The sequence below is a fragment of the Phyllobates terribilis genome, unplaced genomic scaffold, assembly GCF_046119375.1.
Source record: "Phyllobates terribilis strain yellow unplaced genomic scaffold, ASM4611937v1 Scaffold_1__5_contigs__length_1240528914, whole genome shotgun sequence".
Classification (NCBI taxonomy): Eukaryota; Metazoa; Chordata; class Amphibia; order Anura; family Dendrobatidae; genus Phyllobates; species Phyllobates terribilis.
This window is the reverse complement of record NW_027362761.1, coordinates 1,021,937,200-1,021,955,752: the sequence shown is the minus strand read 5'-3', so window position 1 is coordinate 1,021,955,752 and position 18,553 is coordinate 1,021,937,200.

Sequence of the window (18,553 nt, the reverse complement as noted above, 5' to 3'; positions counted from 1 at the left end):
CTGGTGAGCACAGTACGACGTGGGCAGCCGTTACCTGCAGAAGTGGTCTGGATAATAAGAACTGTGAGTAAAGGCCCTGGACTGCATCACTGACTCCGTGTCGTTACTGCTGCTGCCCTGCACCATCACCCCCATCCTCCGCATACATGGCCCTGAGGCTATACTCCTCCCGTGGGGAGTTATGCTACGCTCTGCTGCACCCACAACACCAGCCTCAGCGGTCTGCCCTGCAGCGGCGGTTCACTCTGACCGCAATCCACGGGTGGCGTAGTCTGACATTTAAACATCAAAACCACATAAATAGTTCCGTCACTGCTTTGACCGCCCTGAGCCACGGAACCGGGTCGCCGCCACGGAGACTACAACCACCAGCATCCACCAAAAATGGTCCGGCTCCGGATGTCCCAAGGCCCAGGGGGCGCGTCAGAACATTTTCATCACCTTTCATAATCACCAATGGGACAAGGCAGGGATGTCCTCTGTCACCTCTCTTATACATCCTAGTGACGGAGCACCTGCTCTCATCAATTCGCCATAACCCCAATATTAGGTGGATTGAGGTGGTAGGCACCGAGTACAAGTGCTCTGCATTTGCTGATGATGTCAATCACATATATCCATCAGCAGGCTGTTATGCCTGAAAGAGATCACTTTGTTACATGGTCAAATTTTAAAATCAATACAGCGAAGTCTGAGGCCATCGATGCCTCCCTCCCCAAATCCATACAGGATTCCATCCAGTCCAACTTTCCCTTTGCCTGGCCCTCACAGGGTATCAAATTCTTAGGAATTCCTATTCATAGAGACCTCTCCCGTCTATGTTATCTTAATTTTGAGCCCTTTATTGAACAACTCCATACAGGCCACGGTTGGCAAGTTAGAACTGTAAGATTCACTACGTGAACCACTGGTGTTTTGTGGAAAAGCACATGTACACTGTCTTCCAAATTATTATGCAAAAAGTGTTTAGGAGTGATAAGGAAAGAATTTGCTTGTTTGTCAGTTAAACTCATTGATGGTGATGTGTGTCAGGGCTCTTTATATCACTGTAAGCAATTGCAGACACCTGTGCTAATTAGTTTGGCAGGTGTGTCCAATGAACGGCAAGACTACTTAAGAAGGCTGTCCCACATTATTAAGCAGCCTACATTTTCTGCCAAAATGGGAAAGAAAAAGGATGTGTCGGCTGCTAAGAAGCAACAAATTGTGGAGTGTTTAGGTCAAGGCATGACTACAATCAACATTGTGCGATGATCAGGATGAAGTGTCTTGGCAATCAAGAAGTATGTAGCTGATTCACAGTACACACGTGTGCGTGCTGATAAGGGCAAATTGAGGACTCTTTCCTACAGGCAATTACGTCAGGTTAAAAGAGCAGCGGCAAAAAAGCCTTGTCATAGCAGCTGACAAGTTTTTGAAGCTGCTGGTGCCTCCAACGACCCCAGAACAACAAGATGCAGGGTCCTTCAGAGGTTTGCAGCTGTGCGTATGCCATCCTGTCGACCTCCTCTATCCACTGCACACAAGCAGAAACAGCTCCAGTGGGCCAAACATTACATGAAGACTGATTTCAAAACTGTTTTGCTCACGGATGAGTGCCGTGCAAAGCTCGATGGTCCAGATGGATGGAGTGGAGGATGGCTGGTTGATGGACACCCCACGCAAACACGGCTACAGCGCCAACAAGGAGGAGGTGGAGTAATGTTTTGGGCTGGAATCATGGGGAGAGAGATTGTCAGCCCCTTTAGGATCCCTGAAGGGGTAAAGATGAACTCCATAATGTATGTGTAGTTTCTCAAACAGCACTTCCTGCCATGGTTCAAGAAGAAGAACCGTGTATTCCACAGCAAGATCATTTTCATGCATGATAATGCACCGTCTCATGCTGCACATAACATATCTGCATCTCTGGCTGATATGGGCATAAAAGGGGACATACTTATGGTGTGACCCCCATGCTCCTCTGACCTCTACCCCATTCAGAACCTCTGGAGCATCATCAAAAGGAGTGTCTATGATGGCGGGAGGCAGTTCACATCTAAGCAACAGCTCTGGGAGGGTATTCTGTCCTCATGCAAAACAATTGAAGCAGAAACCATCCAAAACCTGACAAATTCAATGGACGAGAGAGTTCAGAAGCTCCTTTCGAACAAGGGGTCCTATGTGCAAATGTAACATCACCTAGAATAAAGTTTTGAGTTGAAAACTGTTTGATTTCAGTTTCTAATAACCTGCTAATGCTTATAATTTCAAAAATGACCATTTTTTTGGTCTTTATTAAAATGAAAAGGTAGATCGAAGAGTGTGGGGGATCTAAGAGTGTGGCAACCCAGTAGTCAGGATTACTTCGAATTCTGACAATCTGAGGGTCATGTTGCAGGTAGTGCAGCAAGAAGGCACTTATGTGTCTTGCGCATCTCGGAGCCCCAAAATTATTTTCCGGGTTAGATGCAGCTAAAAATTATTATTAATTTTAAATCTGGTGGAGCTTAGTATAGATGGCCTAATAGAATCAGTACTGCACACTGCTACAAAGCCCAAATTATTTTCCAGTCAAGATACAGATAAACATGATTAGTAATTTTAAATCTGGTGGAGCTTAGTATAGATGGCCTAATAGAATCATTACTGCACACTGCTACAAAGCCCAAATAATTTTCCAGCCAAGATACAGATAAACATGATTAGTAATTTGAAAGCTTAAAACGGTTGGTGAGGTGATTTTAACCAATCATCAAGCTTTTATTCTCCCCAGGATGACACAGGGGTAGAAAAGTCATTTCGGATCCATGATTTGCTCATCTTTATGAACGTGAGACTGTCTACATTATCAGTGGAGAGCCGCGTGCGCTTATCTGTCAGCACACCACCAGCAGCGCTGAACACACGTTCAGACAGAACGCTGGCTGCGGGGCATGACAAGATCTCCAAGGCGTAAGTGGCGAGCTTCGGCCATTTATCCCGATTGGAAGCCCAAAAAGAGCAAGGGTCCAGTGACACAGTCATGGCTTCAATATTTACTTGGAGATACTCCTGTACCATCGTCTCTAGGCATTGACTATGTGTCAGACTTCTTGTCTCCTGTGGCCTTGCAAAGGATGAGCTAAAAAAGTGGTGAAATGAATCCGCAAAATTGATGTTACCAGCTGATACTGTGTTTCTGTTACGGTTTGAGTGCTGAACACTCGACGGTCCCACGGTTGGCAAGTTGGAACTGTGAGATTCACTACGTGCACCACTGGTGTTTTGTGGAAAAGCACATGTAAGATTCTGCAACAGTCCCTGCTGATACTCCTGCATGCGTGCATCCCTTTCTATGGCAGGAATTATTTCTGCAAATTTACTTTTGTACCTGGGATCTAACAGTGTGGCAACCCAGTAGTCAGGATTATTTCTAATTCTCCCAATTCGAGGGTCATGTTGCAGGTAGTGCAGCAAGAAGGCACTCATGTGTGTTGCGCATCCAGGAGCACCAAGTCCCTGTTGTGTTGGTGGCGAGGTAACAATCATGCTTCCTTCCTCTGTCCTCTCCCCCCAACCTCGCACAACAGAAATGTGATCAAGGTCTCCCTCATCTGATGAGTCTTCCATCAGTTCGTCCTCCACTTCTTCCTGGGCTCCTGCACCTTCCTCACTAGTTTGGCTGCTACCATGCGCCCTGGTAAAACCATCTCCCCCACCTTCACATGCCTGCCGCCTTGGTGCTGCCAACCGTCTGGACCTTGCAGATGTTAGCCCTTCCGCATACAACTCCTCCTCCTCTACCTCCTCCACCTCCTCTTGTGCCACCACCTGACTCCGAATTCTGTTTAACATGTTCTCCAGCATGTAAATCACCGGAATAGTCATGCTGATAATGGCATCGTCAGCACTAAACATCTTCGTCGCCATTTCAAAACTGTGCAGAAGGGTGCATAGGCCCCTGATCTGGGACCACTCCTCCAGCGTGATTTGCCCCACCTCAGTATCCCGTTGGCCCAGGCTATACGTCAGAACATATTGCACCAGGGCTTGTCGGTGCTGCCACAGTCGCTGCAACATGTGCAGAGTTCAATTCCACCGGGTAGGCACATCGCATTTTAGCCGGTGAAGTGGCAGGCCCAACGACTTCTGTAGAGATGTAAGTCGCTGAGCTGCGGGATGCGAACGGCGGAAGTGAGCACACAGAGACCGTGCCCTCTGCAGAAGGCCATCTAGTCCGGGATAGTGGGCTAAAAATTTCTGGACAACCAGGTTCAACATGTGAGCCATACAAGGCACGTGTGTGACATTGCCCCGGCGAAGGGCCGCACCCAGATTTGCAGCATTGTCGCACATGGCCTTCCCTGGTTTCAGGTCCAGTGGAGACAACCATTCATGAAATTAGTTCTCCAGAGCTGACCACAACTCCTCAGCTGTGTGACTCACATTTCCCAGACATTTCAAAGTAAAAACCGCCTGATGACGTTGAGTCCTACTGCCAGCATAGTAAGGAGGTGTGCAGGATCCCTTCTGCGCAGTTAGAAAGCTTGTGGCATGACCAGACAGGCTTTGGGTGCAGGTGGAGGACCGAGAGGAGGTTGAGGAGGCAGAAGCAGTGGAGGAACTTTGACATAAAGAGGATTGACGCACAACTCATTGGGACCGCAAGACTTGGACAGCAGCCCCTTGTCCTGCTGTCACCATAGTTACCCAGTGCCCAGTCAGAGACATGTAACGCCCCTGTCCATGCCTACTCGTCCAAGTGTCTGTGGTGAAATGCACCCTGTCACACACAGAGTTTCTCAAAGAAGCGGTGATGTTGTGTGCGACATGCTGGTGGAGCACAGGCACACCTTTCTTTGAGAAGTAGTGCCGACTGGGCATCTGGTACTGGGTCACTGCGACGGACATAAGGTCTCGAAAATCCTCTGTGTCCACCAGGCAGAAAGGCAGCATTTCTGTAGCCAAGAGCTTGCAGATGGTGAAATTCAACCTCTTAGCTTTCTCATGGCTAGGAGGAAATGGTCTTTCACTTGTCTACATCTGAGGGACTGAGGGCTGGCTGTTGTGCTTAGACGGTGTTGATAAGGGTGTCCCAGGCAAACTGCCGGTCTGTGAGAAAGATGCAGGCAGACATGTTAGGTTGCCTTGATCCAAAGGTGGTGCTATCGATGTCGGACAGCGCTCAACACCAGCTGGTGTTACCACCTCCAAAGAAAATGATGACCTGCCAATCACACTGGCTGTTGCGGGTAAAGAGGTGGCAGGTCTGGGTCCCAAAACAGGTGTGACTGCTGTCCCCCCAGTCACAGAGGATGAAGAGGCCGCAGATGCACAAGATGGGGCAGACGGTGGTTGGCCCGGCCGGCTAGGCCGCATTGTAGCACAGTGAGCTTCCCACTAGAGATGAGCGTTGTTCGACTCGAACTGTTCGCCAATCTCAAATTCGAGCTGTTTTGGGCGGTGTTCGAGCCGTTCGGCGAACACGAACGATTTGAGAAAAATTCGGCTGTTCGAGGTTATGTTCGATAACTGTTCGTGCACCAAAATCATAACTGGATTTTTTCTCAGTAATGATGAAAATTAATGTTAATACGCAGTTTGAGTGTACAGCGGGGTGGGGGGAGGGGCAGGGGATGGATCTCTGCAGGAATAATGAAGATCTCCATTTTTTTTTCTCTTTCCCGCATTTACAGTGGGGAGGTGCAATCTCTCAGCCTATCAGCAGCGCACACACGGAGCGAAGTGCTTTTTTTCACACAAGCAAGGGCATGTGTCATTGGCAGTGTATGTCACATGTCCTTGCCCTATAAGACCAAGCAATTTTCCCCGTCGCCACCATTTTCTCACTGCTGCAGCTGCGTGTTAGACGGCACCGCTGTTGCTGTGTGCGCTATACCTTGTTAATTTCAAGCCAATTTTCGCACAAATCTACAGATAGCTTGGGAGTAGGGAATAGTTGTGATTGCAGTCCTTTTAAGGACTAGGTTACAGCATTTCCTACGACTTTTATCAGGCAGGTCTGTGCTCTTAAATAGATAGATTGTGGGAGTAAAGACTAATTGTAATTGCAGTCCTTTTCAGGACTAGGTTACATCAGTTCCTATCAGTTTTTGCCAGGCAGGTCTGTGCCAGTGCTGTGCAAGTTTTTTTCACAGCATTTGGCTGAATCTAGCAAAGCTAATCCTTTTTGGCCTATTGCAGAGTGTGTTAGTCAGTGGAGTAGCCTATCTGTGTTGCAAGATATACCACCTGTGTATAGAATACCAATTTTTTTACTGCACCTAGTGAAGTAAAATCTTTTGGGCATAGCATCATTCTATTAGTCCATCTATACTGATCTCTATCAGGTTGCAAACTGAATATAATTTTTTTCTGCATCTAGCTCTGAAAAAATATTTGGCCTTCTAGCAGTGTGTGGGACTTTCTCTATTAGTCCATCTATACTGACCTCCATCAGGTTGCAAATTAAAAATTATTTTTATCTGCATCTAGCTCTGAAAAAATATTTGGCCTTCTAGCAGTGTGTGGGACTTTCTCTATTAGTCCATCTATACTGACCTCCATCAGGTTGCAAATTAAAAATAATTTTTTGTCTGCATCTAGCTCTGAAAAAATATTTGGCCTTCTAGCTGTGTGTGGGACTTGTTCTATTAGTCCATCTATACTGACCTCCATCAGGTTGCAAACTGAATATATTTTTTTTCTGCATCTAGCTCTGAAAAAATATATGGCCTTCTAGCAGTGTGTGGGACTTTCTCTATTAGTCCATCTATACTGACCTCTATCAGGTTGCAAATTAAAAATAATTTATATCTGCATCTAGCTCTGAAAAAATATTTGGCCTTCTAGCAGTGTGTGGGACTTTCTCTATTAGTCCATCTATACAGACCTCCATCAGATTGCAAATTAAAAATAATTTATTGTCTGCATCTAGCTCTGAAAAAATATTTGGCCTTCTAGCAGTGTGTGGGACTTTCTCTATTATTCCATCTATACTGACCTCCATCAGGTTGCAAACTGAATATATTTTTTTTCTGCATCTACCTCTGAAAAAATATTGGGCTTCTAGCTGTGTGTGGGACTTGTTCTATTAATCCATCTATACAGACTAGAGATGAGCGTTGTTCTACTCGAACTGTTCGCCAATCTCAAATTCGAGCTGCTTTGGGCGGTGTTCGAGCCGGTCGGCGAACACGAACAATTTGAGAAAAATTCGGCTGTTCGAGGTTATGTTCGATAACTGTTCGTGCACCAAAATCATAACTGGATTTTTTCTCAGTAATGATGAAAATTAATGTTAATACGCAGTTTGAGTGTACAGCGGGGCGGGGGGAGGGGCAGGGGATGGATCTCTGCAGGAACAATGAAGATCTCCATTTTTTTTTCTCTTTCCCGCATTTGCAGTGGGGAGGTGCAATCTGTCAGCCTATCAGCAGCGCACACACGGAGCGAAGTGTTTTTTTTCACACAAGCAAGGGCATGTGTGATTGGCAGTGTATGTCACATGTCCTTGCCCTATAAGACCAAGCCATTTTCCCCGTCGCCACCATTTTCTCACTGCTGCAGCTGCGTGTTAGACGGCACCGCTGTTGCTGTGTGCGCTATACCTTGTTAATTTCAAGCCAATTTTCGCACAAATATACAGATAGCTTGGGAGTAGGGAATAGTTGTGATTGCAGTCCTTTTAAGGACTAGGTTACAGCATTTCCTACGATTTTTATCAAGCAGGTCTGTGCTCTTAAATAGATAGATTGTGGGAGTAAAGACTAATTGTAATTGGAGTCCTTTTCAGGACTAGGTTACATCAGTTCCTATCAGTTTTTGCCAGGCAGGTCTGTGCCAGTGCTGTGCAAGTTTTTTTCACAGCATTTGGCTGAATCTAGCAAAGCTAATCCTTTTTGGCCTATTGCAGAGTGTGTTAGTCAGTGGAGTAGCCTATCTGTGTTGCAAGATATACCACCTGTGTATAGAATACCAATTTTTTTACTGCACCTAGTGAAGTAAAATCTTTTGGGCATAGCATCATTCTATTAGTCCATCTATACTGACCTCCATCAGGTTGCAAATTAAAAATAATTTTTTTCTGCATCTAGCTCTGAAAAAATATTTGGGCTTCTAGCACTGTGTGGGACTTGGTCTATTAGTCCATCTATACTGACCTCCATCAGGTTGCAAATTAAAAATAATTTTTTTCTTCATTTATCTCTGAAAAAATATTTGGGCTTCTAGCAGCGTGTGGGACTTGTTCTATTAGTCCATCTATACTGACCTCCATCAGGTTGCAAATTAAAAATAATTTTTTTCTGCATCTAGCTCTGAAAAAATATTTGGGCTTCTAGCAGTGTGTGGGACTTGGTCTATTAGTCCATCTATACTGACCTCCATCAGGTTGCAAATTAAAAATAATTTTTTTCTGCATCTAGCTCTGAAAAAATATTTGGGCTTCTAGCAGTGTGTGGGACTTGGTCTATTAGTCCATCTATACTGACCTCCATCAGGTTGCAAATTGAATAAAAAAAATTTCTGCATCTAGCTCTGAAAAAATATTTGGGCTTCTAGCAGTGTGTGGGACTTGGTCTATTAGTCCATCTATACTGACCTCCATCAGGTTGCAAATTAAAAATAATTTTTTTCTGCATCTAGCTCTGAAAAAATATTTGGGCTTCTAGCAGTGTGTGGGACTTGGTCTATTAGTCCATCTATACTGACCTCCATCAAGTTGCAAATTAAAAATAATTTTTTTCTTCATTTATCTCTGAAAAAATATTTGGGCTTCTAGCAGCGTGTGGGACTTGTTCTATTAGTCCATCTATACTGACCTCCATCAGGTTGCAAATTAAAAATAATTTTTTTCTGCATCTAGCTCTGAAAAAATATTTGGGCTTCTAGCAGTGTGTGGGACTTGGTCTATTAGTCCATCTATACTGACCTCCATCAGGTTGCAAATTAAAAATAATTTTTTTCTTCATTTATCTCTGAAAAAATATTTGGGCTTCTAGAAGCGTGTGGGACTTGTTCTATTAGTCCATCTATACTGACCTCCATCAGGTTGCAAATTAAAAATAATTTTTTTCTGCATCTAGCTCTGAAAAAATATTTGGGCTTCTAGCAGTGTGTGGGACTTGGTCTATTAGTCCATCTATACTGACCTCCATCAGGTTGCAAATTAAAAATAATTTTTTTCTTCATTTAGCTCTGAAAAAATATTTGGGCTTCTAGCAGTGTGTGGGACTTGTTCTATTAGTCCTTCTATACTGACCTCCAGCAGGTTGCAAATTGAATATAATTTTTTTCTGCATCTAGCTCTGAAAAAATATTTGGGCTTCTAGCGGTGTGTGGGACTTGGTCTATTAGTCCATCTATACTGACCTCCATCAGGTTGCAAATTAAAAATTATTTTTTTCTGCATCTAGCTCTGAAAAAATATTTGGGCTTCTAGCAGTGTGTGGGACTTGGTCTATTAGTCCATCTATACTGACCTCCATCAGGTTGCAAATTGAATAAAAAAATTTTCTGCATCTAGCTCTGAAAAAATATTTGGGCTTCTAGCGGTGTGTGGGACTTGGTCTATTAGTCCATCTATACTGACCTCCATCAGGTTGCAAATTAAAAATAATTTTTTTCTGCATCTAACCCAGCCAATAGTTTTGGCCTAATACCACAGTTTGGCCACTCAGCTCTGCTCGGTTACCATCCATTGTTTTTTTGTGCAAACAACTCCAGAGTTGTGAATTAGTTAACCACCAAAATGAGTGGAAAAAGGCCTGCTGCTGGTGGAAAGGGGAATAGGCGTGTTGGGAAGGGGAAAAAAGGTTGTGTCCGTGGGGTAGGTGCAGAAGAAAGACCATCTTCCAGCCAAACTAAAATGTCTACTTCTTTTAGCGGACAATGTGATAAGATCCCTTTCTTACGGCCACGCCAATCGCTACAAATTCCAGATGAGGCACAAAAACAGCAGGTGCTTCAACGGATATCAAGTGCTCCTTTAAGTGGGCTCTCCTCCACATCAACTTCAACATCACAAATACTCCAGTCCTCAAAGGTGTCACCCAAATCGCACTTGCTTCCTCACAGCTCCCAAATCTCCAGCTGCCCGTCTGAGTATGAGGTAGAACAGATGGTTGAGTCTGCAGAGCTGTTTACTCATACTATAGCCTGGGAATCAGAGGTCGACTCCAGCGCTTCTGTGAATCCAGACGAGGAAATGATCTGCACTGATGCCCAGAATCTTTATGAGTCGGATCCAGGACCAGACGCAGAAGGTTCTGACCATAATGTAGACCCTCATTCCCAAACTGTAACTCCTGTTGGTGGAGACAATGAGGAAGACGATGATAAGACTCAAATACCTGATTGGAGCGACAACTTTAGTTTTTTGTCAGGGCAGGAACAGGTTGGCTCTGAGGACGACGGGTGTGATAACGCACAGGGTGATGATGATGAGGTCGGAGATCCCACTTACTGTCAACCCACAGTCAGCCAAGAGATGAGGTCAGCAGAGGAGGTGGAGGAAGATGCTAGTGACGACGAGGTCAGGTTGCGCCTTCCTGGACAGAGACGTAGTACTGGAAGCACGTCAACAACTGCATCCTCAAACACAACTCTGCCTCTCACCACAAGTCGTGGTGGCTCTTCAGGTCGCATGGGTGCTAAGCCTTGCATAGCCTGGGCATTTTTTCAGATCGATAAAGATGACCCAACTCGTGTTATCTGTAACATTTGTCAGCAAAAGCTAAGTAGAGGCCAAAAAATACATAGTTTGAGTACTTCATGCATGAACCGGCACATGGACATGAAGCATAAGTTGCAGTGGGAAGCTCAGTGTGCTACAATGCGGCCTAGCCGGCCGGGCCAACCACCATCTGCCATATCTTGTGCATCCGCGGCCTCTTCATCCTCTGTGACTGGGGGGACAGCAGTCACACCTGTTTTGGGGCGCAGACCTGCCACCTCTTTACCCGCAACAGCCAGCGTGATTGGCAGGTCATCATTTTCTTTGGAGGTGGTAACACCAGCTGGTCTTGAGCGCTGTCCGACATCGATAGCACCACCTTTGGATCAAGGCAACCTAACATGTCCGCCTGCATCTTCCTCACAGACCGGCAGTTTGCCGGGGACACCCTTATCAACCCCGTCTAAGCACAATAGCCAGCCCTCGGTCCCTCAGATGTGGACAAGTAAAAGACCATTTCCTCCTAGCCATGAGAAAGCTAAGAGGTTGAATTTCACCATCTGCAAGCTCTTGGCTACAGAAATGTTGCCTTTCCGCCTGGTGGAGACAGAGGATTTTCGAGACCTTATGTCCGTCGCAGTGCCCCAGTACCAGATGCCCAGTCGGCACTACTTCTCAAAGAAAGGTGTGCCTGCGCTCCACCAGCATGTCGCACACAACATCACCGCTTCTTTGAGAAACTCTGTGTGTGACAGGGTGCATTTCACCACAGACACTTGGACGAGTAGGCATGGACAGGGGCGTTACATGTCGCTGACTGGGCACTGGGTAACTATGGTGACAGCAGGACAAGGGGCTGCTGTCCAAGTCTTGCCGTCCCCACGAGTTGTGCGTCAATCCTCTTTATGTCAAAGTTCCTCCACTGCTTCTGCCTCCTCAACCTCCTCTCGGTCTTCCACCTGCACCCAAAGCCTGTCTGGTCATGCCACAAGCTTTCTAACTGCGCAGAAGGGATCCTGCACACCTCCTTACTATGCTGGCAGTAGGGCTCAACGTCATCAGGCGGTTTTTACATTGAAATGTCTGGGAAATGTGAGTCACACAGCTGAGGAGTTGTGGTCAGCTCTGGAGAACCAATTTAATGAATGGTTGTCTCCACTGGACCTGAAACCAGGGAAGGCCGTGTGCGACAATGCTGCAAACCTGGGTGCGGCCCTTCGCCGGGGCAATGTCACACACGTGCCTTGTATGGCTCACGTGTTGAACCTGGTTGTCCAGCAATTTTTAGCCCACTATCCCAGACTAGATGGCCTTCTGCAGAGGGCACGGTCGCTGTGTGCTCACTTCCGCCGTTCGAATCCCGCAGCTCAGCGACTTACATCTCTACAGAAGTCGTTGGGCCTGCCACTTCACCGGCTAAAATGCGATGTGCCTACCCGGTGGAATTCAACTCTGCACATGTTGCAGCGACTGTGGCAGCACTGACAAGCCCTGGTGCAATACGTTCTGACGTATAGCCTGGGCCAACGAGATTCAGAGGTGGGGCAAATCACGCTGGAGGAGTGGTCTCAGATCAGGGACCTATGCACCCTTCTGCACAGTTTTGAAATGGCGACGAAGATGTTTAGTGCTGACGATGCCATTATCAGCATGACTATTCCGGTGATTTACATGCTGGAGCATATGTTAAACAGAATTCGGAGTCAGGTGGTGGCACAAGAGGAGGTGGAGGAAGTAGAGGAGGAGGAGTTGTATGCGGAAGGGCTAACATCTGCAAGGTCCAGACGGTCGGCAGCACCAAGGCGGCAGGCATGTGAGGGTGGGGGAGATGATTTTACCAGGGCGCATGGTAGCAGCCAAACTAGTGAGGAAGGTGCAGGAGCCCAGGAAGAAGTGGAGGACGAACTGATGGAAGACTCATCAGATGAGGGAGACCTTGATCACATTTCTGTTGTGCGAGGTTGGGGGGAGAGGACAGAGGAAGGAAGCATGATTGTTACCTCGCCACCAACACAACAGGGACTTGGTGCTCCTGGATGCGCAACACACATGAGTGCCTTCTTGCTGCACTACCTGCAACATGACCCTCAAATTGTGAGAATTAGAAATAATCCTGACTACTGGGTTGCCACACTGTTAGATCCCCGGTACAAAAGTAAATTTGCAGAAATTATTCCTGCCATAGAAAGGGATGCACGCATGCAGGAGTATCAGCAGAGACTGTTGCAGAATCTTACATGTGCTTTTCCACAAAATACCAGTGGTGCACGTAGTGAATCTCACAGTTCCAACTTGCCAACCGTGGGACCGTCAAGTGTTCAGCACTCAAACCGTAACAGAACCACAGTATCTGCTGGTAACATCAATTTTGCGGAATCATTTCACCACTTTTTTAGCCCATCCTTTGCAAGGCCACAGGAGACAAGAAGTCTGACACATAGTCAACGCCTAGAGACGATGGTACAGGAGTATCTCCAAGTAAACATTGAAGCCACGACTGTGTCACTGGACCCTTGCTCTTTTTGGGCTTCCAATCTGGATAAATGGCCGGAGCTAGCCACTTACGCCTTGGAGATCTTGTCATGCCCCGCAGCCAGCGTTCTGTCTGAACGTGTGTTCAGCGCTGCTGGTGGTGTGCTGACAGATAAGCGCACGCGGCTCTCCACTGATAATGTAGACAGACTCACGTTCATAAAGATGAACAAATCATGGATCCGAAACGACTTTTCTACCCCTGTGTCATCCTGGGGAGAGTAAAAGCTTGATGATTGGTTAAAATCACCCTACCAACCGTTTTAAGCTTTCAAATTACTAATCATGTTTATCTGTATCTTGACTGGAAAATAATTTGGGCTTTGTAGCAGTGTGCAGCACTGATCCTATTAGGCCATCTATAATAAGCTTCACCAGATTTAAAATTAAAAATAATTTTTAGCTGCATCTAGCCCAGAAAATAATTTTGGGGCTCCGAGATGCGCAAGACACATAAGTGCCTTCTTGCTGCACTACCTGCAGCATGACCCTCATATTGTCAGAATTCGAAGTAATCATGACTACTGGGTTGCCACACTCTTAGATCCCCCAAACTTTTCGATCAACCTTTTCATTTTAATAAAGACCAAAAAAATGGTCATTTTTGAAATTATAAGCATTAGCAGGTTGTTAGAAACTGAAATCAAACAGTTTTCAACTCAAAACTTTATTCTAGGTGATGTTACATTTTCACATAGGACCCCTTGTTCGAAAGGAGCTTCTGAACTCTCTCGTCCATTGAATTTGTCAGGTTTTGGATGGTTTCTGCTTCAATTGTTTTGCATGAGGACAGAATACCCTCCCAGAACTGTTGCTTAGATGTGAACTGCCTCCCGCCATCATAGACACTCCTTTTAATGATGCTCCAAAGGTTCTGAATGGGGTAGAGGTCAGGGGAGCATGGGGGTCACACCATAAGTTTGTCCCCTTTTATGCCCATATCAGCCAGAGATGCAGATGTTTTATGTGCAGCATGAGATGGTGCATTACCATGCAGAAAAATGATCTTGCTGTGAAATACACGGTTCTTCTTCTTGAACCATGGCAGGAAGTGCTGTTTGAGAAAATCCACATACATTATGGAGTTCATCTTTAGCGCCTTCAGGGATCCTAAAGGGGCCGACAATCTCTCTCCCCATGATTCCAGCCCAAAACATTACTCCACCTCCTCCTTGTTGGCGCTGTAGCCGTGTTTGCGTGGGGTGTCCATCAACCAGCCATCCTCCACTCCATTCATCTGGACCATCGAGCGCTGCACGGCACTCATCCGTGAACAAAACAGTTTTGAAATCAGTCTTCATGTAATGTTTGGCCCACTGGAGCCGTTTCTGCTTGTGTGAAGTGGATAGAGGAGGTCGACAGGATGGCGTATGCACAGCTGCAAACCTCTGAAGGACCCTGCATCTTGTTGTTCGGGGGACGTTGGAGGCACAAGCAGCTTCAAAAACTTGTCTGCTGCTATGACAAGGCTTTTTTGCCGCTGCTCTTTTAACCTGACGTAATTGCCTGTAGGAAAGAGTCCTCAATTTGCCCTTATCAGCACGCACACGTGTGTACTGTGAATCAGCTACATACTTCTTGATTGCCAAGACACTTCATCCTGATCATCGCACAATGTTGATTGTAGTCATGCCTTGACCTAAACACTCCACAATTTGTTGCTTCTCAGCAGCCGACACATCCTTTTTCTTTCCCATTTTGGCAGAAAATGTAGGCTGCTTAATAATGTGAGAGAGCCTTCTTAAGTAGTCTTGCCTTTCATTGGACACACCTGCCAAACTAATTAGCACAGGTGTCTGCAATTGCTTACAGTGATATAAAGAGCCCTGACACACATCACCATCAATGAGTTTAACTGACAAACAAACAAATTCTTCCCTTATCAGTCCTAAACACTTTTTGCATAATAATTTGGAACGCGGTGTACATGTGCTTTTCCACAAAACACCAGTGGTTCACGTAGTGAATCTTACAGTTCTAACTTGCCAACCGTGGTCTGTATGGAATTGTTCAATAAAGTGCCCAAAATTAAGATAACATAGATGGGAGAGGTCTCTATGAATAGGAATTCCTAAGTATTTGATACCCTGTGAGGGCCAGGCAAAGGGAAAGTTGGACTGGATGGAATCCTATATGGATTTAGGGAGGGAGACATCGAGGGCCTCAGACTTCGCTGCATTGATTTTAAAATTTTACCATGTAACAAAGTGATCTATTTCAGCCATAACAGCAGGGATGGATATATGTGATTGAATGATATATACTAGGACACCATCAGCAAATAGAGAGCACTTGTACTCGGTGCCTCCCACCTCAATCCACCTAATATTGGGGTTATGGCGAATTGATGAGAGCAGGTGCTCCGTCACTAGGATGTATAAGAGAGGGGACAGAGGACATCCCTGCCTTGTCCCATTGGTGATTGTGAAAGGTGATGAAAATGTTCTGACGCACCCCCTGGGCCTTGGGACACCCGGAGCCGGACACTTTTTGGTGGATGCTGGTGGTTGTAGTCTTCGTGGCGGCGATCCGGTTCCGTGGCTCAGGGCGGTCAAACCAGTGGCGGAACTATTTATGTGGTTTTGATGTTTAAATGTCCGACTACGCCACCCGTGGATTGCGGTCAGAGTGAACCGCCGCTACAGGGCAGACCGCTAAGGCTGGTGTTGTGGGTGCAGCAGAGCGTAGCATAACTCCCCACGGGAGGAGTATAGCCTCAGGGCAGTGTATGCGGAGGATGGGGGTGATGGTGCAGGGCAGCAGCAGTAACGACACGGAGTCAGTGATGCAGTTCAGGGCCTTTACTCACAGTTCTTATTATCCAGACCACGTCTGCAGGTAACGGCTGCCCACGTCGTACTGTGCTCACCAGGTGAGGGGCTCAGACAACTCCCAGATAACTTTGGAGCGCTTCACAGGACCCCCTTTGTGTGTCCTTTGTCTGGCCTTTCTTACCAACACTTCTGTCCGGCTGCCTCGGGCCTCCTCTTGGTAAACTTGGCGCCAGTTTCCCTGACCCTATGTGGTGCCTTCCTAGCGGGTGGAGCAAGAGGCTGTGCCACATAAAATGTCAGAGCCTCCGGTTTCTAGCTGAGGGTCGTTTCCTGCCTCCACTAGTTCGGGGACCGGTCTCCCCCTTTGGCCTGACCCCTCCACGCAGGTGGATTCGGGCGTGCGGTGGCGACTCGCCCGTCCGCACCCCTGGGATCCCTTCATTCCTCGTTCCTGGAGCCTTCTCCGCTCCTCTTCCTTCCTTCTCCCTCTTGCAGGCCTGGGCCTCTGTTACTAGGCCCGCCTCCGGAGCAGAGCTCATGCAGAGCCCCTGCTCCCTGCCACTTCTGCTCAGACTTCTCTGCACTGAACTAAGATGGTGCCCACCTTTTATACTCCCTTCTCAATGCACCCAGGAACTGCTTCCTCCCTGCTCCTGCACTGCAGGGTTCCCCTTCCTCAGTGTTCCCTCCCCACACTCCAGCCAGGGACAGGGACTGTCGTGCCCATCTCAGGGGCATACTGGTCGCCCTGCCCCACGGCAATGTGGTGTAATGCATGCAGGTGTCGGGTCCTGATCCACACTCCATCCTTATCTGAGAGTGAGATATCACACCTCTGGGTGAGGTGCAATACGTCTGTAGCAACCGAGCCCTCGGTGCTACAGTTCCATTTATCTTCAGCCTAGGTGACGTATTGTGATACAGGGCCGTGATTTTGGCTATAAAAGGGTCCCCTAGACCCCTACCCCAAGCTTTTTAAGAGAATCATATATGGCGTGCCAGGAGACTCTATGGAATGCTTTCTCAGCATCCAACGAGAGTATCTACTTACAAATTTTTAACTGCATCTAGCCCAGGAAATACTTTGTGCCTAGTAGCAGTGTCTGCTAGTCAGCGGATTATCCCGGCTGTTAAGCAAGCTACACCACCTGTAGTTTGGACACTTAATTTTTTCAAAGGAAATGCTTCGGGACCACGGGATACTCAGTGAAGAGCATCGGGAGGCACCCCAAGGCATAGGGGCTGGGACTGGCACTAGGATGCCTTGCGGTGGACAGCCGAGCTCGATCCTTATAAAAGCTTTTTAACTGCAGCAGCTTTAGTGGACGCTACTGGAGCTGGAATTACGCGGCTGCTGGCATGAGACTTGCCCTCCAATAGATCCTTGTAAATGGATTTAAAGTGTATTCATTCAAATTAGAGGGACAATTTAAATTAAAAAGCTTAGAGCTGCCTCCACCACAGGGGGGCTCTCTCGACCCACCAGCGGACAGGCACCAGTATTGGTAGAGGGGGGCTGGCCGTCAGGGTTCACCGCGGCTCTGGCACAAACCCGGCGACACGGAGGTGGCACGGGCAGGAGCGGACTGGCCGTCTCGGCTTCTCACTTTTTGGATTTTAGAAGGGCATGACATGCCTATATCTGTGTTTCCCCCTCCTTTTACTCCTCCACCTCTTTTCTTTTCGCATGACTATATGTACTTGTCACTTTTCCATGTGTTAGTTGTGTCTTCTGAGCAGTTTGTCAGCTTTTGGACACCTTTGAAGGTGTTTTCTATGTGTTTCTATGTGTTTTTGTTTGCCTGCCATTGGTTTTAACGGTGTTCGAAGGTGTTCGACGAACAGTTCGACGAACAGTTCGGCGAACGCACGGGTGTTCGACGAACCGAACCGAACTCGAACACTACGGGGGTGGCTCAACACTAATACAGACCTCCATCAGGTTGCAAACTGAATATAATTTTTTTCTGCATCTACCTCTGAAAAAATATTGGGCTTCTAGCTGTGTGTGGGACTTGTTTTATTAATCCATCTATACAGACCTCCATCAGGTTGCAAACTGAATATAATTTTTTTCTGCATCTACCTCTGAAAAAATATTTGGGCTTCTAGCTGTGTGTGGGACTTGTTCTATTAATCCATCTATACAGACCTCCATCAGGTTGCAAACTGAATATAATTTTTTTCTGCATCTAACTCTGAAAAAATATTTGGGCTTCTAGCTGTGTGTGGGACTTGTTCTATTAGTCCATCTATACTGACCTCCATCAGGTTGCAAACTGAATATAATTTTTTTCTGCATCTAGCTCTGAAAAAATATTTGGCCTTCTAGCAGTGTGTGGGACTTTCTCTATTAGTCCATCTATACTGACCTCCATCAGGTTGCAAATTAAAAATAATTTTTATCTGCATCTAGCTCTGAAAAAATATTTGGCCTTCTAGCAGTGTGTGGGACTTTCTCTATTAGTCCATCTATACTGACCTCCATCAGGTTGCAAATTAAAAATAATTTTTATCTGCATCTAGCTCTGAAAAAATATTTGGCCTTCTAGCAGTGTGTGGGACTTTCTCTATTAGTCCATCTATACTGACCTCCATCAGGTTGCAAATT